General features: G+C 36.2%; 1 protein-coding gene across 5 annotated transcripts in view; it reads left to right on the top strand.

Annotated features, from left to right (window-relative positions):
- LOC145683971 (uncharacterized) overlaps positions 1–14277 on the top strand; it is a 537083-nt gene that overhangs the window by 446072 nt on the left and 76734 nt on the right. The gene's annotated exons all lie outside the window — the stretch shown is intronic.

The following is a 14277-nucleotide window of genomic DNA, read 5'->3' as shown; positions in this document are numbered from 1 at the left end:
TGAGTGAAGTCGGCAGAATTATCGCGAGGCTGTTTGGCTATATGGTCGACGGTTTCCCAATCGTGCTGGGCAGTCAAGGAAAGCATTTCATCTCTTGCACTTGGTGTGCAGAGGACTGGGCACTTCCTTCCTCAACACAAAAGACTTCAGGAGATCAGGCGCCGTGTACAGCATAAATGGTCTCTCGGCATCCCTTTAATACAAATAAGACAGATGACAACAGAAATAAGACATTTTTTTCAATAATCCTTGCAAAGAAATCGAAAAAGAAAACTTGACATTTGAAATTTTGGAGATTACAGGCCATGTAGGTATTCCGCTACGCCACTGAATATGAAAGCATCACCATTTTATTCTTCACACACAATTTAGTCATTCAATTTCGTGTTTAAAGTGCCTATGTGCACAAAGAACAGAGGAAAATGCCTCGGAATTATGCTCAGATAGTGACAATTCCACAAAAAATAACAGACTGTCAAACTGTAGAATTTAACCAAAAGCGTTTCCTGTAAAAGTTGTTTCTTTTTCAATAGTATTTTCAAAGAAATCGAAATTGATACAACTTTACATTTGAAATTTTCTATTTGATCCCCCGTAGAGGTATTCCCCCTACGCCACTGGATATAGAAGCAACACCATTTGATTCTTCACATACGATTTCGTCATTCAGTTTTCTTAAAGTGTCTACGTGCACTACGAACGTAGAAAAACTTCTGTGCCGGGAGGACTGGTAGTAGCAATTAAACAACAAATAACAGACGTAGATCCAAACCGCAGAATTTAACGAAAAGTGTTTCCCGTTAAAGTTGTTTTTATTTCAATAATACTTCCAAAGAAATCGAAATTTATACCAATTTCCATTTAAAATTTTTGACTTGACCCCCGTGGATGTATCCCGGCTACGCTTCTGGATATGGAAGTATCACCATTTTATTCTTCACATACGATTTACTCATTCATTTTTGTTTTAAGTGTCTACGTGGAATACGAACAGAAAAATGCCTGTACCGGGTGGTCTGATAGTACCATTTCAACAAATAATAGACGTAGATCCCAAACCGTAGAATTTAACGAAAAGGGTTTCCCGTAAAAGTTATTTCTTTTTCAATATTTCTACTAAAGAAATCGAAATTGATACCAGTTTCTATTAAAAATTTTTGGGTTGACACCCGTGGAGGTATTCCCGTTACATCACATGGATATGGAAGTATCACGATTTGATTCTTCATGTACCATTTGATCAGACATATTTTGTTTCCAGTGTCTACATGCACTACGAGCTGAGAAAAATGCCTAAGACTGGTGGTCTGATACATCATATATATATATCCCCCTTCCCTACATTGCACCGTCAAACTAAAATGATAAGAGTCATCCCAAGTCCGAACTTTATCCATGTTGAAGATTTGAACGAGGTCGGTTCGGTGGTTCCAAAGTTATGAAGTTTTACTAGCATATATTTACCCGCTTCACTGGGTGAAATGAAAATTTAAATGCACAATTCCGTACATCATGTGTTTAGTACCCGTGAAATATGCTGTTTTTGTTTTGAATGGCATCGAATTAAAAGGCATCGGAATGATCATTGATCATCTCGGCGACCCGGAAAACCAAGAATTCGACACCAATATTAATAATTTTTGATCATTTTATTATCTCCCTCTCTTCCAAGTTACAGGGCTGAATTTGGTTTTAAATGGGATCAGATGTGTCATTCTTCATATCAGAGACCATAAAAAATACGGGTCAACATTAATATCGGAAAATTTTGACCATTTTATATATATCCTCCTCTTCCGTGTTGCGCGGCACGACATCGGATGTGACACTGGTCATCTCAGAGACCCCGGAAACTATGCATTCGACACTAATATGGGTTATTTTGTATCCATTTTATGTATTTCCCTTTCCCCCTCTTTTGGATTGGCTGAATTTGGATTTCAACAGCACCATTATAGAAGCAGCAACACGGATATAGAAGCAACACCATTTGATTCTTCACATACGATTTGGCCATTCAGTTTCGGTGAAGTGTCTACGTGCACTACGAAAAGAGAAAAATGTCTGTGCCGGCTGGACTATTAGTAGCAATTCAACAACAAATAACAGACGTAGATTTCAAACCGCAGAACTTAACAAAAAGTGTTTGCCGTTAAAGTTGTTCCTATTTCAATAATAGTTTCAAAGAAATCGAAATTGACACCAATTTCCACTTAAAATTTTGGAGTTGACCCCCGTGGATGTATTCCCGCTATGCCACTTGATGTAGAAGCATCACCATTTGATTCTTCACATACGATTTGGTCATTGTTTTTTTTTTTTTTTTTTGAAGTGTCTGGGTGCACTACGAACAGAGAAAAATGCCTGAAATGTGTGCTCTGATAGTGGCAATTCAACAACAAATAATATAAGTAGATCTCAAACCGTAGAATGTGACGAAAAGTGTTTCCCGTAAAAGCTGTTTCTTTATCAGTAATACTTCTAAAGAAGACGAAATTGGTACCAGTTTCCATTAAAAAATTAAAATTAATCCCATTAATGTATTCCCGCTACGCTACTGGATATGGAGGTATCACCATTATATTCTTCACATACGATTTAGTCATTCATTTTTTGTTTGAAGTGTGTACGTGAACTAAGAACAGAAAAATGCCTGTACCGGGTGGTCTGATAGTAGCAATTCAACAAATAACAGATGTAAATCCCAGACCGTAGAATATAACGAAAAGTGTTTCCCGTTAAAGTTATTTCTTTTTCAATATTACTTCTAAAGAAATCAAAATTGATACCAGTTTCATTAAAAATTTTGGAGTTGACCCCCGTTAGTGTATTCCCGCTACGCCACTGGATATGGAAGTATCACCATTTGATTCTTCATTTTTCATTTGTCATGAATTTTTTTGTTTCTAGTGCCTACGTGCACCACGAGCTGAAAAAAATGCCTAAGACTGGTGGTCTGATACACCCAATATTATATATATATATATATATATATATATATATATATATATATATATATATATATATATATATCCCTTCCTTACATTGCACCGTCAAACGTAAATGATAAAAGTCATCCCAGGTCCGAACTTCATCCAAGTTGAAAATTTGAATGAGATCGGTTCAGTGGTTCCAAAATTATGAAGTTTTACTAGCATTTATTTACCCGCTTTGCTGGGTGAAATGAATACTTAAATGCACAATTCGGTACCTCATGTGTTTAGTACAGGTGAATATGTTTCTTTTTTAATGGCATCAAATTAAACGGCATCGGAAAGATCATTGATCATCTCGGCGACCCCGAAAACCATGAATTCGACACTAATATTAATCGCTTCCTTTCATTTTATTATCTCCCCCTCTCCCAAGTTACGGGGCAGAATTTGGTTTCAAACGGGATCGGAAGTGTCATTCTTCATCTCAGCGACCCTCAAAATTACGAATCAGACACTAATATCGGAAAATTTTGGCCATTTTTATATATCTCCCCCTCCTCCTCTTCAATGTTGCGCGGCACAGCATCGGATGTGTCACAGCTCATCTCAGCGACCCCGGAAACTATGGATTCGACACTAATATGGGTTACTTTTATGCGTTTTATTTATTTCCCTTTCCTCTCTCCCAAGTTGCGGGACTGAATTTGGATTTAAACAGCATAAGAAGTGGTACTGTTCATCTCGGCGATCCCAAAAACTATAGACTCAACACTAACATTGGTCATTTTCGACCATTATATCCCCCTCCCCCATGTTGCGGCGCATGCCATCGCAAGTGTCAACATTCATCTCAAAGACCCCAAAAAATGTGGATTCAGCACAGCACTAATATGGGTCATTTTTAATCATTTCTAAACCTCTTTCTCCCCCTTCCCCAAGTTGAAGGTTTAAATTTGAATTTAAACAGGATCTAAAATATCACTGTTCATCTAAGCGACCCAAAAGACTATAAATTCGACACTGATACTGGCGATTTTCGATCATTTTTATATCTCCTTCTCCCCCATCTCCAACTGGTGGGGTTGATTTTGGATTTAAACCGGATCGGAAATGTCACTGTTCATCTGAATGATCCCGAAAACTATGGATTAGACACTAATATTGGTCATTTTCGACCATTATTATATATAACTCCCCCTCTGTAGCATTAGAACTGTCACTGTTCATCTCAGCTAATCCTAAAGCTACGGTTTCGACACTAATTTTAGTCATTTCCGATCATTTTTTAACGTTTATTCCCCTCCCCTACGTTGTATCATCCCACTCCCCCTCCCTAACTATGAGGGCTGAACTTGGATTGAAACAGCGTCAGAAGTGTCACTGTTTCTCTAATCGACCCCGAAAACTATGGATTTAACACTAATATAAGTCATTTTGATCATTTTTAAATTTCTACCCCCTCCCCCTTCCCTACGTTGCATCGTCAAAGTGAATAGCCTAAAGCAATCCCTGCCCCAAAACTCATGTATGTAGAAATTTTATTGAGATCGGTCAGGTGGTTCAAGAGTGATGAAGTCACAAAGAAGTCATTTTTATTTTTATTTTTACATATATCCCCCCTCCCCTATGCTGGCTCGTCAAAGTGACACGATAAACAACCCTCAAGGCCCGACCCTCATACATGTTGAAAATTCGATCGAGATTGATGCGTGGTTCAAAAGTTATTAGTTTTGTTAATTTTTATCTATAAGTTCTCCTCCCCTCCCCCTTTCGTATGATCTACCGTTAAAGTGAAATTACGAAAACGTTTCCAAATCCGAACCTCATGTATCTCGAAAATTTTATTGAGATCGGTCGGATAGTTCAAGATTTATGAACTTACAAAAATAGTCTCTTTCAGTCTTATATAAATTGATTTTTACATATCTCCCCCTCCTTCTCCGCCCCTACGTTGCTCCGCCAAATTTAAATCATAGAAACGACCCCAGACCTGAACTTCATCTATGTTGAAAATTTGATCAAGATCGGTCGAGTGGTTCGGGATTTATTAAATTTTATTTTTTATACCCCTCCCCTTCCCCCGTCCCTCAGTTCTACTGACAAAGTGAATAGGCTAAAACCAGCCCAACCTCGAACCTCATCCATGTTACAAATTGATCGAGATCGGTCCGGCGGTTCAGCAGATTTATAGTCACAAACATAGTGATTTTCGATTTTACCTATATAGATTTATCTTTATATATACACACCTCTCCCTCCCCTCAGTTCTAATAAAAACATTTTAGGCATAGGGTTACTTTTGCGTTATATTTATTATATCCGAGTTCTTACCGTGAATAATTCGTCTGCTAAATCTGCTAATTTTCTTTAACATTTCAACAAATACTTGATTGGCAACAATGGTGAAAGCAGCAGCTGCGAGTTTGAATTGCTCTAGTTCCTGCTTGCAATACACACGTAGATGGCACTGCGTCGGAATACACACCGATCGAGAAACGAAATTTTTCAATCTGAACACACACTTCACACACACAAACCGGCTGTATCCGTATAAACGAGCGGAGTCAAAAGAACTCGCGGGGGGACCCCTATAATGGCCCTGCACGCGTTAAAAGTAAAAAACTTTTCGAGCAACCACTAAAAAATGCTCGCTTTGCAAAAATTGCTCAGAGTGCTGCTCTGTAGACCGATCGACCTACAAAGATTGGCGGGTTCACCAACGCACACACACACACACACACACACACACACACACACACACACACAAACTATTGTTATTTTATTGTTTTATTCCTGAAGAACAAAGAACAATTTGAGCATTTATATTGGTCACAGTCAGCGGGAGAATTTCCCTTTATATTCAGGTTTTATCGAAAAATTCCCTTTTACGTTAAATTTACCTAAGAAATTTCCCTAGATTAAGAAAATTTCCCTCAAACTACAAATACTGTTTCAACCCGGTAGTGACATCGATTCCCTGAGCAAATTTGGTTTTCGTTCCAGAGCCAAAACTGATTTTTCGAGGATATTGGGTCTGTTACCGGAACAGATAGTGAAATGGAAGCAAAATTACAGAGAAAAGATCGTTTTTAAATGGAAATTATCTTTCGTAGATTTAGATGATTCTCTGAAATTATTTTACAACTGCTCAACATCATTTGCAGCTGGGAACGATTTTGATCTAACGATCTTTGCAAATTATAATGATGAAACAATTTCAAAATATAATTGAACGTGACTTTTCTTTTCGGGTACGTAAACAGAATCGATGTGTCAAAATGTATTTTGATTCTTTTCCCGAAGCACACTGTATTGAAACATGTATTTAAGTTCCAATAAAGAGGATCAAACGAAACTAAAAGCTAATAAAATTTTTGCAAAAAGAGAAGATACGGAATCTTATATCATAAGCAATCAACAATACTTTGGTGCTGTGTAGGTTGCATAGAAGGTAGGGAATGTCATGGATTTTAAACAAGAGAGAACGTTAAAATTACCGTTATGAGTACAAATGTTCACGGATTGTTTCTAGTAACAAACTTGGCAGAGATAATCGCTCTAGCTGTCAATTGTAAAATAATAATAATAATAATAATAATAATAATAATAATAATAATAATAATAATAATAATAATATATAATAATAATAATAATAATAATATATAATAATAATAATAATAATAATAATAATATAATATAAAATAAACGGATTTCAAACATTCACTTTTGAAAATAAAATCTTTAGGTTTTATGTCCCATGGTTATGCTGGCTAGGCTAAAGGAAACAGTGATGGTGAGAAATGAATTAAATTGTGGAACGAAGAAGTTAAGAAGAAACGGGAGAACCCCGAGAAAACCCATGCACGCGGTGTTTGTCCACCACCAGGTTCACTTGGCGCGAGCTGGAATCGAACCAAGGACCCCAAACAGCAGAGGTGAACGCTCTATCAGTGAGCCACCACGGTCCCTAATATTAGTTTTTGTTCGGGAATGAGCTTGTAGAGTAACGGACGTACTAACAGTACAATCTCATAACAGTACCTACTGCATAATCTTCATAAATAATGAACGAACCTAAATAAAGCGCAGTAAAGTCGACGTGGGTAACCAAATGGAAGTGCGTATTCTAAATCTCCTGCTGGTGTTGTTCTGTATGTAAATTTTCACATAACCTATTGACAGGTAATTCAATAAAAAGTAACTGATATTGGATTTGTATCTCTTAAATTGTTCATTACTTATATCATCTTTGAAACGAAATGAAATCTCAATTTTACGGCCCACAATAATGCCGATTAGGCTAAAGGAGACAGTGATGATGAGGAATGAATGCAATGGTGAAACGTATAAAATGGTAGGAAATAGGAGAACCCCGAGAAAACCCACGAACACGGTGTTTATCCACCACAAAGGCCACTTGCATCGAACCAGGTACCCCACGCACCAGAGGTGAACGCTCTACCACTGAGCCGCCGTGCCCCTACATCACGTATTATTATTATTATTATTATTATTATTATTATTATTATTATTATTATTATTATTATTATTATTATTATTATTATTATTGTTGTTGTTGTTCTTTTGTAGGTTATTTTTCTTTTTGTTAAAGTCAAATCTTGCAATTTAAATTTATGCACTTCGATACTAATTAAAGCTCTGAAATTTTGTACACACACGTAAACCCAATTAGAATGAAGTATTTCCATATAATTATCATTATAAGTTAACGTTTTACGGTAAAATAAATTTATTAATTGACGCGAACCAGGTGGTAAAGACGAACTTAAGAAAGGCTTATTTTGGAAAAATACCGTTAAACTTTCTTTATAAAAGCAAACTCAACAAAACGGTACTTTATCAATTATTATTATTATTATTATTATTATTATTATTATTATTATTATTATTATTATTATTATTATTATTATTATTATTATTATTACACAAGTGGGATTTATATAATTGTAATGTTAGTACGTCCGCTACTTCACACGATAACTCAGTGAAAGTGAATTTTGGAATCGTCTTTTTTTTTTTTAATAGACAGCTCAAGCTAGTATCTCTTGTGAACCAATTTTGAGTTCGCCCTACTGAGGAACGCCCGATTTGTTTTCTACGAATTACGTATCCTGTTACGTTATACAGCCAAAAATGACCTGGAGTTGGCATGTGGAGTATAACATGCAGGAGATCTTTATTTATTTATTTAGTTTTAAAGTTCTGTTACACATTGTGAAGCTACAATAGACTTCAAAAGGTGATTGAATGCAAAAAACAAATTTTTAGCAAAAAAGCAATAATAATAATAATAATAATAATAATAACCGTGAAATAAAGTGAAGAGATGGGATTAACACTTAAAGTTACCAACCTCAGAGAACAAAATTATCGATTTTCTTCGTCTTTAAAATTACCGTATCTTATATTACAAAATATTATCGTATATTCGTTATGCACGTAATAATTGTAGAACCTAATAAACTTATCTAGTAATCTTCAGTTTCGAACTCCAAATCGGCGTCACTGTTCTCGCCATTTTTTCAAGTTTTTAAAAACTTTTACTAACATTACTCAGAACAACAACAATATTTCCACCCTTTGCAGGGTTGCCATTTGCAAATTCTCAAATCGTTATTGATTTTAGTGGGAATGACTGTTAAAAACCTCAGTGCTTGTATTTTATAATTATTTAATGCATATCTACAATTTATTTGCACATTCAAAAATTAAAAAAAAAAAGTGTTCTAAAATTATCGTATATTCATCTATCGCAAGGGCGTTATCGTATATAGCATTAATGCTTAATTATCATATCGTGTGTTGGCAAGCCTGCTAAAATTTTAAACAGATTGTGACGCTTAGTTATAGTGGACTATAGCGAAGTGCTTAGAGTGCTGCTTATTACAATTAATTATAGCAAACCACTTTGATTTCCCAATCCTTTTATAGTCTTAGCACATTTTTTTTTTCATTTAACACCAAACAAATTTCCTTTTCTTGCGTTTTGAAAATCATTGTTTTAATTTTTTAAAAGTAAAATGATTATATGTAAACTAAAATATAATAAGGATAAATACAAGTCGTCATATTCATCCCTGATTTTGCACTAAAATAGTCTTAAAATCATTGGCTGTAACCGATTAAATTACCAAGATTAATTTTGCACTGCAAGTTAGTTGTCAACTGTGCCATATTTCCCAGTATTTCGTCGTGTCTAGCACTTTACAACTTCTTTTGTGAGTCACGATTCATTGTTTATTTTCCGATCCTGTTCTTCTGTAACCTGTATAGTACTCAATAATTCCAGTCAACTGAGGCACCACTGCACCATGCTTAGTTTACCAGAATTGGTCACTTTTTTGACAATCAATGTAATTGGAATTAGCGGTTCGTCAACAGTACACACAGCTCTACGTTGTTGTATCTAAAGCGGTTTTTCTTTTACTAGTGTCGGTACGTAATAACTACAATTGCCGTCGTATTAATTGGATCACTTGATCGAATCTTCCAGTTTGTAACATTTGTTCTTCATGCTGTTACTACGCGCCTGATGAGTTTACCTGTTATTTGTGAAGTCACTGTTTCTTATTGTATATGGTGTTATTCGGTGAATGGACTGTAGGCAGGGGAGAACTAGTAATGTTAACTTGAAACGCTATAAAATCGTATCTCGAGAGGCAAGAACTAAACATTAAAAAATGAAAATTTTGTAATAAATAATACAAAATAAATACAAATATTATTTAAAAAGTAGTTAACAAGGAACCAAGACAACATAAGTCATCAATTACCGTTCAGTTCATTTTTCTAGTCGCTGCCTTAACCTAGGGATCATAATCTGGCCACACTGTAATTTCTATGGATGGCAACACTGAAAATTCTTTGGATTCGTATTTTCGGGTGTACAATAACATTATCTATTATTATGGTGAGTTACATTTCATTATCTCTTCTCACTTACGAAAAACGGACAAAGGAAAAATGGTTAGCTTTTGTATCATTTTTAGTAGTCTGCCCCCTTAATTCACACTATTCACACTTCCTTTAATATAGCTAAATTAATCTTATCACATGACTTCTGTCATAGAAATTGGTCACTTAACAAACTAGGGAAGATTTGATAAGGAAAGGGTAAATGTGTCAGCCGAGGGAAATTTTCTTAAGGAAACCTGCGAACACTAGTCAATCAGTATGTTACTGATCCTTTTTACTGTCTATCAGTATGTCTCAGATATCAAGATATTGCTCTTGAGCTATATCCACTATTGAAGCAAAATTTAATAATCGTGGTAATTCTTTATTTTTAACACTTCCGGAAACAAGTAAAGTTTAACGTAAGATACATTTAATCTCTACTTGTGTTAATGTACGATAACTCGTCAGTTTATGATAAAATTCTCTGTTCATATATAGAACTGACACTTCCTGATTCATCCAGCATGTATTTTTGTTTCAGTTCAGGGTTCTGAGAATTAGCAGCTGTGAACCAATTTCCTTTCTTTAGTTCAGTAGATGCTCTTTTATTCCTCAGCAGAGCGCCGACTGGTTCAGTTTATTTTTAGGACTTATAAAGCATTTGCAGTTTTCACATCGATAAGTTGGGGTTGTTGTTGTGAGAAGTATATTGACTGTCACGTGTTCTGTTATGGACATACCACAAGTGCTAAGCGCGTCATGTTACAAGTAAAATTCTAAATTTGTGGCAGAATACTGTTAAAAATGGTACTCACACTTACAAAATATAAAATACACTTAAATAGAGATTGTTAAAAAGTTAGTGATAAAAATGTACTTCAAACCTCGAAAATTGTAGTCGAATTTGCAATTGAATTATTTGGTTTGCTTAGAGTGTAGCATCCCTTTTTCAGCACAACGTCTAGGGTATATGTGAGACATGGATCTACATCTGAACATGGGCTCCCACTTTAATTCAAACAGGATCTCGTGCACAATTAAATTTATACTTAACTCTCATTGTCATCATTACTAGAATATAAGTTACTGTACTGTTAGGGATATCAGTTAATTTACGGTTAGTAGTATTTCGGTATGTCAGGAAATAACATTTTCAGTCAACTGCGGGCGAGTTAGATATACACCACTATTGCTCGGTGGTGTATACCATGGTACTGATATACCAGTGGTATGCCATGCCACTGTTGCTCGGTGGTGTATACTATACTACTAATATACTAGTGATATACAATGCCACTGTCGCTCTGTGGTGTATACCTTATCACTCATATTCCAGTGATATACCATGCCACTGTCACTCGGTGGTGTATATCATATCACTGATACCATGCCACTGTCGCTCGGTGTTGTGTATCATATCACTGATATACCAGCGATATACGATACCACTGTTGCTCGGTGACTCCGCAGAGTTGGTAAGGTGAGAATGGTGGAATCATGGATTACACATGAATTGACACTGGCCTGCAAGCACAGGCGTCTCTGACGGAGGGACGCGTCCCTCCAATATTTTGAAATACAAAATTATCAATATTTTATTCTAATTTAATTTATTTACTAACGACAGAATAGCATATAAATAATGATAATTATATTTATTTGGAATATACCAGTAATATTCAGGCTGTAAAACGATGATAACAGAGTTCTTGATGTCTCACGGGGTCCATGAAGGTAAACAGAAAGATAACAAATGGAATCGAAGAAGGTAGTACCATTTAAATAACTTTCTTTGATGCCTCCTCCCCCTTAAATTTTACATGCCAGAGACGCTAGTGCCTGCAAGGATCGCCATTTGAAGGTGTGCGGAATAAGCGGGGAGGTTTCCTGCGTCAATTTTTCACTTGGAAAAGAAAGGAAGGAATGGATCTCTCAACAGTGTTAGACGGGCAGAACAGTTCATCGCTTGTGCCCAATATTCAGGAAGGTTTCCCAATTCACTTCTTCAGCCGCAAAGATCGAACTGGTGTCTTGAAGCATGGTAAATATGATCTATCAAGTCATTCTTCATCAAGGGGAGAAAATTACTGATCGTTTCATGATAAACTTCATGAAATGTGTAAAAGTTAAAAATAGGAGGTTCCTGTTTTGAGCGCCAAATTTTGTATATAACGGTTAAAGATATGAATGAGGGGGTGTTGGGTTAGTGTCTGGCTTCCATAATTTATTTTATATGCACCACCGTTGAAGTCACTGTTCTCGAAACTAAGATAGTGTGACTTGATATGCCACTGTATCCGATCTGGGCATGACGTCACACAAGCAAATTAAATGAAAGAACAAAAATGAGGATGTATTCCTCTATACTAATTAACCAAACAAAAGAGTGAGCTACATGAATCGCTGGGTGTTTAAAAAAATAGTTTTTACACGGAAGAATGAGATCTTGAAAGGGAAAGTGAACTACTTGGGTTTCGAACCCATGACCCTGTTAATTAAATGTTTAATGATAAAGAAAATGATGACTGATTTCACGGTCATGAAATCCTATCTTCCCGCGGTATCCCAGGGGTTTAGGAAAATAAGATCTCTCTAAACCGTGAGAGCAAGCGAAAATTTATTTGTTTTACTCTTGTAGCGTATTTATATTATCACATGCTGCAATGCTGAAAAAGAATTAGGCTCTAATGTTTGATGCATACGAGGGTCACTACGAAAGCTTTGAGATACGCATTGTTGTGGCACAGTATTTGAATTCCAACAATTGCATTCGGTAGTGGTATCCAGAGCGAGAACCGAAGCAAGTTTTAACTCGCCTCGCTTATCGACGTGGCCGTATCGCCTTCACTTGTTTGTTGATGTGAGCAGTATTCGGCTGTCTAGAATGGAGCTCGAAAGGGAACATTTTCGGGCAATGATCCTTTACGATTTCAAAAGTAGTTTGAACGAGACACAAAGCCTTGACCGTTTGCAGGGGGCATTTGGCGATCTTGCTCCTTCCCGTGCTATAATTTTTCGATGATTTGGTGAATTCAGAAGAGGCCGGACATCGCTTAAAGATGAAGACAGAGCTGGACGTCCGTCAACAGCTGTGTCAGATGAAAACATTGCCGCTGTGGAATAAATGATTCGAGAAAATCCTCGGACAACTTTCAAGGACATTGAATCTACAGTGAACATTGGATCGCCAGCAGTAACAAAAATTCTTCATGATCATCTTCGGCTCAGGAAGGTTTCATCTCGTTAGGTGCCTCACACTTTGACTGAACAGCAGAAGCGCATGCGTGTTAAATGGTGTGAAGAAATGCTTGCAAGATTTGATGGAGGCAATTCTCGACGCGTCTCTGACATTGTTACTAGTGAGAGACTTGGGTCTATCAATTTGACCCTGAAAATAAACTCCAATCTACAGTTTGGATCTTTCCAGACGAAAATCCACCCACAAAAGTAAAGCAATCGCGAAGTGTGGGGATTAAGATGGTCGCAACTTTCTTCTTCAAATCTGGGGATTCAGATGTTGCAACTGTTCCACTTGAAGAACAAAGGACTGTTACTGCTCAGTGGTACACTAGCGTTTGTCTAACAAAAGTGTTCCAGAAGCTTCGGGAACGGCGTCCAAGAACTAGATTGCGTGGGATCCTGCTTCATCATGACAACGCGTCCGCACACACGGCCAACATCACAACTCAGTTTTTAGAATCTACGGAGGTCAAACTTATGACTCATCCACCGTATAGCCCTGACCTGGCCCCGTGTGATTTTTTTCTGTTCCCCAGGATCAAAGATCGCATGCGTGGGAAGAGATTTTGCAGCCCTGAAGAAGCTGTAGTGGCTTACGAGAATGAACTTTCAACACTTGAAGAAAAAGACTGGCAACACTGCTTCTAAAAGTGGTTTTCGAGGATGCAAAAGTGTGTACAGTCACAGTGTAATGGTGAATACTTCGAGAAAATGTAAGTGTTGAATCGATTTTAAGTATGTTAGTTATTTCACATCTCAAAACTTTCGTAGTGACCCTCGTAGAGACGAATTAGACTAACTTTCACTTTCCATGAAAATTAGAATAAACAAATTTTGAAATAAGTAGACAGATATCGTAGACTCAAATTTTGACTGAACGTCCTGAAAATCAGTTTAATTCCGTCCGTGATAGATTACACTGGAAACTTTCTGCATTTCCTAACATTTTGACCTAACAAACCCTCATAGAAACGGTATTATTATTATTATTATTATTATTATTATTATTATTATTATTATTATTATTATTATTATTATTATTATTATTATTATTATTATTATTATTGAGGTGAGGGATGCAATAAGTGGCTTGCAAAATAAAAGTTTACAAATTTAGGTTAACAGTGAATAAAAACTTGAATGATTAAAAATAAATGCTAAAAAAAATCAAGTATAACGAAAG

The sequence above is a fragment of the Thermobia domestica genome, chromosome 4 (assembly GCF_964235325.1).
Source record: "Thermobia domestica chromosome 4, izTheDome1.hap1.1, whole genome shotgun sequence".
Taxonomy (NCBI): domain Eukaryota; kingdom Metazoa; phylum Arthropoda; class Insecta; order Zygentoma; family Lepismatidae; genus Thermobia; species Thermobia domestica.
The sequence above is the reverse complement of the archived record's forward strand: the minus strand, read 5'-3'. Positions and strand labels throughout refer to the sequence as shown.